Source organism: Hakea prostrata, chromosome 11 (genome assembly GCF_041222555.1).
Source record: "Hakea prostrata isolate BN-2017 chromosome 11, UWA_Hpros_2, whole genome shotgun sequence".
Taxonomy (NCBI): Eukaryota; Viridiplantae; Streptophyta; class Magnoliopsida; order Proteales; family Proteaceae; genus Hakea; species Hakea prostrata.
Genome location: NC_142610.1, coordinates 27,698,484 through 27,708,853, shown reverse-complemented (window position 1 = coordinate 27,708,853; position 10,370 = coordinate 27,698,484). Strand labels below are relative to the sequence as shown.

Sequence of the window (10,370 nt, the reverse complement as noted above, 5' to 3'; positions counted from 1 at the left end):
ACTTTCAACTTTAGCAGATTCTTTTTTTTTTTTTTTTTTTTTTTTTTTTTTCTTTCACATTATACTTCAATTCACTTCACATTTAAATAGTCTAAAATCGGTCTCAACTTGTCACCATAAGCACAAGGCAATACAAGATAACTAAATGGTCAAACCTTTTGGACTACCTGGAGTTCCTGTCACGCCCTCCCAGCCGGTACCCTATCTGGCATACCCGAGAGTGTGATCCACAGCCCGAAGATCAGGTATCGAGTGATCAACCTCCCACATAAACAATAACATAATCATGAACAATCATAACATGAGTGCGGAAGATAAATCATAGATTCAATAAAGAAAGAATGAATCATAACTGAATCAGAATAATAGATATAATCAGAGTATCAATCAGATAAGTAAAGTGAAGCAAAAATCCCACTTTACATTCAGCGGAAAAGTAGCTCTAAAGAATAAACTAGACAAAAATCTAATCCCAGTAACAAGTACATTGGGTAACTAAATTATTCTCCACTTTATAGACAACATCCTTGTAGGTGTAAATCTCATAAATAGCACAAGGACGCTTCCACTCAATGGTCGGACTAAGCATCGTACGGAGCATAACCACTCGCGGGATCTTCAGAGTAATTGTGGTAACCGCAATCACCTTCCTGGAGATATGTCTCTTCGCCTTGCGCTTCTTCATAGGGACCGTCATAGTACTCAAGACTGCAGGATAGTCTAACAACATTGTACAATAAAGGAATGAGTTTCAAAGAAACTCAGTAAGGCAGTTAAAATCCATAATAACATAAATGGCAGAATTCCAGAACAAACATAAATGCAATATGATATGAGACAAACAATGAATGAATGAATCTAACTCTATGGATGCTGGTCTCTATTGGCAGACATGCTTTAAGCCATAGCACCGTACTTCTTTAGGAAAGTCCACTCACATCCTCAACCATTTAAGATATCTTGGATTCTCTCACGGATCATTTCACCGGTCTTGAGCAGTCGTTTGGTAATGGGTCCTTCATCCCTCAGGACAAACCTTGGCAGGGGGTTAAGTCAACACACTCTCTCACAACCATTTGGTATAAGTACTGGCGCATGTCAGGGTAAAACCTAGCCAAATGCAAGTCTTCTACTTAGTTACATCAAGTCAGATCCAGATACTTCCATTCCTCGTCCCTGACGATCCTTTCCGGTATCCTTCACACTAGAGTCAGCGTATCCTATGGCACCAACCAACTCGGACTACGGACTCATCAACCCTATTGATCATCCACATATGGTAAACGGGAAGCTCTCACGTCCTCTCACGGGTTGGTTACCGGTCTTAAGCGCCCGTGAGCCCAAGTCTAACCATATGCAACCCTACCAATAAATGGCCCCCACAATGTGATTCCTGTCCTCTCACGGGTTGGTTACCGGTCTTGAGCGCCCATGAATCCCCATTGCTACCACGGGTCGTTCGGTCTCAATACCCCTCCGATTAGGGTCGACATAACAGGACATCCTAGCCAAACACTACTAGACAATCCTAGATATGTCATCCAACAGCTTAAGGAAGGTGTCCAGAGGGCATCTCCGGGAAACATCCCATAATATTCCCGTAGTAGTCCAAGGACAGAAGTGTCGAAAGGACACCTCTCCTTTCCAAACCATACTTAAGCATACACATGCATCAATTCATATCATCACATATATGGTAACTTCATATATGGAAAGAAATCAGTAATTACAATCACTTGTATAACATCGGTAAGTAAATCATACATGAATCAATTCAATATGAATAAGTAATGCTACTGTAATCAAAGTTATGCAACAGTAGTATATCATTGTAAGAATCTAATTTAGGAAACATATTAATGATATTCAAATATAGAAACTAGATTCATGCTATCTATGTAATTAAGGAAATAACCATCCTTACCTTTTATAACTCGCAAGGAATCCTAAGAAATCAAGTAAGATCTTGGCAAACTTGAGAAGAAGGTCCTAAACAAGTATATACAACATATTAGGAAAGATCCCTAACAGCAAAGATATCAAAACATCCGAAACAGACCAAATCTGGAGTTGCTGTACTCATTGGTCGAGTGGATTGGTCGAGTGGTCCAGTCGACCAATTAGTCGACCAATGCAGACAGTAGCCTATAAAATCAGAGTTTTAAGATATGAAATCCGAATTTGGTGGTTCAAAAGGGTACTAATCAAGGGGTAGACTACATCAGTAGTATTCTAACATATAGGGGACCTCAAAACACTAATCAACTCAAGGTATCAAGATCCAAATTAGGAAACAAAAAGTTACCATAATTAACTCAAACATGGATCTTGATGAATTTGAAATAGAAAACAAAGACAAGAACAATAGGAGGATGGATCATTGCTTTTGGTAATGAAAACATGAGAACATACATAGGTCTTCATGGAATAAGGCTTAGAAGCATAAATCTAAATAAGGAAATAAAACCTACCATATATGTAACTATCATGCATCATGAAAAACACATAGTATGGTAGAAGAGAACATCTAAAAATCTATAGATTATGGATCATGGAAAGAAACACAGTAATTACTACTAACATGATCAACAAAAGAAGATCCAAAGAGATCAGAATTCAGATTAGAAGTTTAACAGAGATTAAATCATGGTTTGATCATGAATCCTTCAAAAGCTTGCAATGATCATGGTTAAGATCATTGTTCTAGCCTTAAATCCTTAGGATGATCATGAGAACATGTTCAGAGATGTTTGCAACAGAGGATGCAGCATCTCTTCTACTGTCTCAACTCAAAAAGGAAAGAAAAACAAAGATGGAGGAGAAGAAGAGAGAGTAGACATACCTTTTGATGCAAAAAGAAGAGTTTCGACGAAGATCCGTCAAGAAAACACCAAGGATGCAAGAGAGATGACTTGCAGAGGTCTTTGGTTCGTTCCAGAGGGTTTGGAGGCAGCAAATACGAAGTGGACTCGAGATTGGACTTAAATAGAGCAAGAACAACCTAATTGCCAAAGACAAGCACTCATTGGTCGAGTGGATTGGTCGACGGCCCAGATCGACCAATCGGTCGACACCAATGCCGACAAGAAGGCCAAAACAGGGAATTGAAGGTCCAGATCAAATCCAATCCTAAAGGGGTTTTGCACACAAGTCAAGTGACTTACCTAATAGGTAGAAATGCCTTCAAACCAAGATAGAGAGCACTCCAAGTCCATCAACTAATTAGATCTTCATCAGGATTCAGTTTCCATAAATAGAACCTCATCATCAACTTTCATGGATTCAAAGCCAGACACCAAGTCCTCTACTGGGATGGCCCAAAGCTGACTTCTTACTTTACTTCGGGTCATCGGACCTACAAACAACAAGGTTTCCGGGTCAAGGTTAGGGCTGGGTTTTACAGTTCCTGTTTTCCAATTCAACCTCAGTCTCAAAATGTAAAACCCATTACTATTCTCTCAAGAGGGTGTTCATTACATCAGGTGGGATTTCTAAAGTACTTAAACTCTCATTTTGTATCTAAGCAAGGAATTAAAACATTTATCTTACCAAAGCCAGAAAAATTGGGCACTTTTTATCTTTGTGACAATGCTCTACAAACTATCAACAAGTTCACACACTTAAATTATGCAACGACCTCAGTGCATGCAAGATATATATATAAAAAAAACATAATAGAAGCAAATAGAGGAAAGAGTGTACCCGATGTTTGAAATCATGATAGAGCACGCAACAGTAAAACCTAACAACAAATAAAGAAAAGAGAAGAAAAAGAACAAGAAATAACATTTAAACAAATGGGTTGCCTCCCATAAAGCGCTAAGTTTAGAGTCTTCAGCCAGACTCAGTGAGATGCAGCCAATGGAGGTGGAGGCTCAAATCTAAATGTGAATGGTGACTACTCCAAAGAAGTGGAAGAGTCCAACAATTTGTTGACTTCCTCAATATTTAGGTTAGATTCCCCAAATGGCAAGTAATACTGCAGGGGATCATCAATAAACATGTTTGGAGTATAATCAGCCACTACCTCATCAATAAAGTTAATCGCAAAGCACTCTTCATTCCTATTTGAGCTTAAGGATGCATTGAAGATGTTGACTCTAAGTTTCTTATTGCCAAATGATATGTCCATGACACCCGATCTACAATTGATGCAAGCATTCGCAGTGGCTAAGAAGGGTCGTCCAAGAATGACTGGTGGTAACTTATTGGTAGTTGTATTGTCCATATCTAGGATAAAAAATCAACAGGAAAATATAGATCCTCAACAGTTACCAAAACGTTTTCAAGTAGCCCACGGGATCGTTTGATTGAGCGGTCTGCCAATTGTAGAATCACATCAGTGAATTTCAAATCTCCTAAACCAAACCTATGATAAACTTAACCAGGTAAAATATTCACACTAGCTCCCAAATCAAGCAATGATTTACTTATAGATAAATCTCCAATGACACTTGAAATTAAAGGTGTACCTGGATCTTTAAGTTTAGGGGGCAGTTGGCTAGAAATTACCGAGCTTACTTGTTCAATTAGGTGCACAGTTTTAAGAGTTTGAGTTCTCAACTTACGCTTTTGGGTGCATAAATATTTTAGAAACTTAGCATAAGCTGGGATTTGCTTGATAGCATCTAATAGTGGGAGATTGATACGAACTTGTTGGAATAAATCAATCATCTCTTGCATCTTAGCATTCTTTCTAGAATCTGGAATTGAGGACTCAAGAGCTTCAGGGAAGGGGGCTTTGGGAGTGTAAGATTTAGGAGTAGGACCCTCTACAATCAGAATGTGCAACCCCTTACAAGGAAATTGATGGGAAATACTCACAGGTGGCGTTTCTTTACTAGGCTTGTGTGCATCATTGCCAGTCTCATGGGTCAAATCAACCTCTTCTCGACTCTCAAGATCAATGGGCAATGGCTTAGGAGTAGGCAAAGGTGCATAATATTCCTTCCCACTGCGTGTCACAATAGAGACTGCTTGGACTTGTTCTTTCATAAACCCAATTTGATGATTAGGGTTACCTATTGGTTGACTTGGTAACTGACCAACCTCCCTCCTACTGATGGCATCAGCTAGTTGACCAAGTTGGGTTTCCATTTTGTTAATGGACTAAGAATGGGAATGCAACAATTGAGGTTTTGCTCTAATCCACTAAGTGCTTTTAGTACCTTATCCTCAAATGATGAATTATGTGAGGGTTGTGGAGATGATGGTTGCACATTCCTATAGGCATTTTGGTGCAGATTTAATGGAGGTGGCCTATAAGGTATTTATTAGAAGGATTGGGCATTGAGTTTCGCCATGAAAAATTGGGGTGGTTTCGCCATCCTGGGTTGTAGGTATTGGAATATGGGTCATTGCCCAATTTAGAGACTCCTTGGGCCAAAGGGGCATGCTCCTTAACAAACTCAAGGTATTGTGTAGCCAAACAGCAATTAGTGACATGATGGGATAGGCTAGAACATAAAACACATGCTTCAATTTGATTTGGTGGAGAGAAACTTGTAGGAAGTGGAGATGGGGTTTGTTGTCCTAATGACAAGAGATGGTCCAATTTCTTTGCTAGCAAGTCAACCTTGGTGCTCATCTTAATGGTAGGATTGATCTCATAGAGACCACTCTTCTTTGGTTGCCCAATGGATGGAATCTCAGTCCTAGTTGCTGAAGCATGGTGTTCGGAGTTTTCACTAAGGGTCTCAAAAGGTTCCCATGCTTCATTCTCATTCTTGTGCATGAAAGTCCCACCACAAGAAGAATCAACCATTTGCCTATATCGGTCTCTAAGGCCATCATAAAAGCATTGAACCAATTGCCATTTAGGAATAGCATGGTGGAGGCACTTTCTAAGTAATTCTTTTAGTCTTTCCCAGGCCTCATGAAATTGTTCTCCTTCTTGTTGGGAGAAACTCATTATCTCTCTCCTAATGCTATTAGTACGGCCAATGGGGAAGAACTTTTTAAGGAACTCCTATTGCATTTCTGCCCAAGTAGAAATTTTAACATTGTCCAAAAAATGAAGCCAATGCTTAGCTTTATCTTTAAGGGAGAATGGGAAAAGAAGTAACCTTAAAGCATCAACTGAGAGGTTTTGAATTTTAACTGTGGAGGACACCTCTAAAACTCATCTAAGTGCTTATATGGCTCTTCATTGGCAAGTCCATAAAAAGATGGTAGCATTTGAATCACACTAGATTTGATCTCATATTGAGTCGCCTCTATGTCGGGCAACTTAATACAAGAAACCGGAGTATATATCGTAGGAATGAAATGCTCACTCAAGGGCCTCATTGGAGGCTCGTAGTTTGCCATGGTTCTTTGCCTTCTAAGGTTGGCCAAAGTCTATTCTAACTGTAAGTCAAGTGGAGTCAACTCAGGGTTTAGGGATTGACGACCATGCATACACACAGAAAACAAGCTAAATAAATAAAATTAAAAGAAAATTACTACAACAAAAGAGAGAGTTTAGGACTTGCCTAAAGCGCAATCCACATGATATTTCGAACAAAAGTTACACATGTGCGATCTGAGGGATGGGGATTTTTTAAAAATTAACCTAAACAACCCAATCTAATGCAAATATTACAATTGAAAAGTCCTAAATACAATTATATCTAAGAAATAAAAGATAAAACCTAAACTAATTATCGAATCGCTACTATTGCAGTTACCTATAAAACAAAAGAAAAAGAGATTAGTTAAATAAGAAAAAAATATTAAAAATTAAAAACACTAAAATTACTCTAAAAATATGCCTAATTGACAAAAATCAATCCTAGCAACCGTGCTTTGGTTCCCCGGCAACGGCGCCAAAATTTGATCGTGTCTCTAACCAATCAAAAATAAAATCCTATACTAATCTAGCAAGCAGAAAGTACGGGGTCGAACTATGGGGGACTAAAGGCCAAGTCACTAAGATTGAATTCAACAAAACTAAATCGACTAATTAATTCAAAACCGTTAACTATGAATATGTGAAAATCTTTTGGATTTTGAATCCCCAATGCTTTTCCCTAACCAATATAACTAGGGATGATCTTCCTAGATATGCCCTATCTTCGCAAGACTATTGTCCTTCGTGGAAGCTTGGTACGCTTAGTTTGCTGAGCTATAGAACATCTTTGGCCAAACTCAAACACAATCAACCAGAAAATATATATAGAACAATCAAATTAATGAAATAAGCATGGTTCATCTACATCCCAAAGAAAAGGAACTAGTTACTCATTATCACAAAGTTCATAAGAAAAATAAAGATAAAACATAGGGGAGAGAGAGAGAGAGAGAGAGAGAGAGAGAGAGAGAGAGAGAGAGAGAGAGAGTTGTGATATTCTTCTTCAGCAATGAGAGATGAGAGTCACATTCGCCGTCTTCTTTTCTTCTCTGTGGCTGGCTTCTCTTTTATGTCTCCTGCACACAATGAATCCCCTCTCTTTACCCGTCGATTTGATATTTATTCGTTCGGATTTTGGAAAAACTCAAAACTAGAAAGTTGTAGATACTTTCAATATCGTTCCATATCATCTTGAATCACCGCACTCCAAGCTCATACGAGAGAGATATGCCCAAAATACTGAAGGTAGGTCTGTATACCCAATTTCCATATTTATTACCAATTTTGTTCCTTAGACCTCCATCTGTTTCCAATTTGGCTAAGATCTCACTTTTCATGATTTCTTGGGCAGCAAGATTGAATGCCATGATTTAAAATCCACCAATATCTAAAATATTTGCCAACTTTACTCCATATTATCTCTAATAACCAAAATCTCCTTATTCCTAAAAAATACACAAAAATACTCAATTAGCTCTCTTTAATTAAATAATTATGGGGAATTAAATCAAATAAATAATGGTAAATGCATGCTTATCAACAGTAGCCTTGGTTGTTGGTTGATTGGCTTGGAAGCCTCAGGCGACCAAAGGGTACTAAGACAGCAAATTGCCTTGTTTTGCCCTCTTTTCATCTTCAAACCTTTAGGGTTTTTTCCTACATTAAATTATCGTATTATTAGGGCTTCTTTTGCAAGTTTGAACCTACCTTTTAATCTACTCTTCGAACGTTTCAAGACGACAACAAGGTGAGGACATTCACCTACAAATAGCACAAGTTACTTTCTTAATTGTAATGGAACTTGAATGCATGATCTTATTACTATAATTTCAGAATGTTATTCGTTATGATGTTGTACACGATTGTAAGAATGTGAGTGGATTATGATATGATGTTATATTTGGAATCATATTGTAATGTGATTGATTAGGTTGTGATTGTGGAATGGGGAATGGGGAATGCCAATTGGATGTTTTTGTCTCGGGACATAAATGGAGGTGGTATGGGACACTTTCCTATGATACATCTTGGCGCTTTCCATGATTACTAGATGTCATACCTAGGATTTGTCTAGAAGTGTTTGGTTAGAAACTCATTATATCTCACCATATCGGCGTGGGTATTAAGGCCGAGTGACCCGTGGTAGTAATGGGGATTGTGGGAGCTCAAGACCAATATCCAACCCATGAGAGGACACAATCACATTATGGGGGTCATTCATTGGTAGGGTCGCATTAAAACAAGCTTGGGCTCATGGGCCTTCAAGACCAGTAGACAACTAGTGAGAGGACATGAGAGCTTCCCGTTTATTATATGTGGATGACCAATAGGGTTAAGAGTCCATAGTCCGAGTTGGTTGGAGCCATAGGATACGATGACTCTAAAGGGAAAGGTATTGGAACGAATTGTGAGAGGCAAGGAAGGGAAGTATCCAACCCTAAGTTTGATATGACTCAATAGATGACTTGCATTAGGCTAGGTATAACCGTAACACGCCCATTACTCGTACCAATAGTGGAGTGAGAGAGTGGTGACCTAAACCCCAGCCATGGTGATAGTCAGAGATGGATGCCTTAACCCCAACTACCGTGGAGTACCCAAAAGACGTGCTTAAAAGCCATGAGGGAGAGTGACTGTGATTGCCCAAAGGAGTATGATGTTTTATCTTAATGCTTGTCCGCCATTAAAGACTAGCATATATTAGAGTTAGATGCATACTTACACATTGTCTCATATCATATTGCATCATGCTTTGTTCTTGAATATTGAATGTAAATGTTATTTGTATTTTAACTACTTGCTGAGTTCTTTTGAGCTCACCCTTCGGGGATAATGTTTGTTTTAGACTTTGTTGCAGGTGTCGATGACGTCGAGATCCAGAGTATGAGAACACGTCGAGTGATCCGTATGGTATACAGAGTATTGGCAATCATGAACATTATAATTGTCACACCCCAACCGCCGGTCTCGGTTACCCGCCCGACAACCCATGGGAGTGATCCGTCACAGGATCCACAGTTTTTGTCCATCAATAATAATAAATGCAAGTAAAGATAATCGTGAGCAAGAATAAGTTCAATAATTAAATAAAAGGATTATAGGAGTCCAGATACTCCAATAAAGTAATCAAGGAAAGAAATAAATGATCAAAAAGAATATGAGTTCAGCAGAAGCAATAAAAAGAAATAAATGATTTTCTTTCCTGTTTCTTTCTCTAAAGCTAGATAATGCTTTTCATGTATTTCAACAAAAGGGGTTCTCCAGTTCTTCTCCATACGATGGGCAAACTGCCTAGCAACCTGTCTCCTCTGCCCATCAATGGGTGTTATAAGCGCATTCCATGCACTCACAGGAGCTCCTACACAGGCTATCTCCATTTCCCATTGCCAGTGCCACATCTTCTTCATACGAGAAGGCTCCTTCATGGAAAACCAATCCATCTTCCGGCATATATCCTCCATCTGTACATGTTAATATAACATAGACAAATAAAGGAATGAGTTCTGGTGAACTTAGTAAGAACAACAATAGTTCTCATCCATATGTCAACATCATCAGTAATGAATAAATGATATGCATGAAGTGAAAAGTATAAATGCTATTAGATCCAACTGTGCAAGTCTCTAACAGTTGACATGCTTTAAGATATAGGTGGGTCTAGTCACTCTGATCCAGCAAGGACTGGCTACTTCTGTAGGGATCCTAGGTAAAATGGTAAGTCCACACCTGGCTCTCAAACCATGGCTGGGGTTAAGTCAACACTCACTCACCACGACCATTGGCATGAGTACTGGCACATGTCAGGGTTTCTAATCCAATGCAAGTCATAATGGTAACATACTACATGAAGTCCAGATACATCCCCTATGGCACCAACCAACTCAGTTCAGTATCCTTTGCAACCTAGGAATGAGAACCCTCACGGACTGGCTACCGTTATTGGACTCCATTCCATAACCCTATGGTCATCCACATATTGTTGGGGCGGAATGCTCTCATGACTCCTCACGACACCCGGTCCATTCCTTGGACATCCATG

At 39.0% G+C, this 10,370-nt stretch overlaps 1 non-coding gene across 1 annotated transcript; it reads left to right on the top strand.

Annotated features, from left to right (window-relative positions):
- The first annotated feature begins 5,822 nt into the window (after positions 1 to 5,822).
- On the top strand, positions 5,823 to 5,929 carry LOC149001255 (small nucleolar RNA R71). The gene has a single exon (XR_016170892.1). It is a non-coding gene; the product is annotated as a small nucleolar RNA R71 (small nucleolar RNA).
- Positions 5,930 to 10,370: the final 4,441 nt, after the last annotated feature.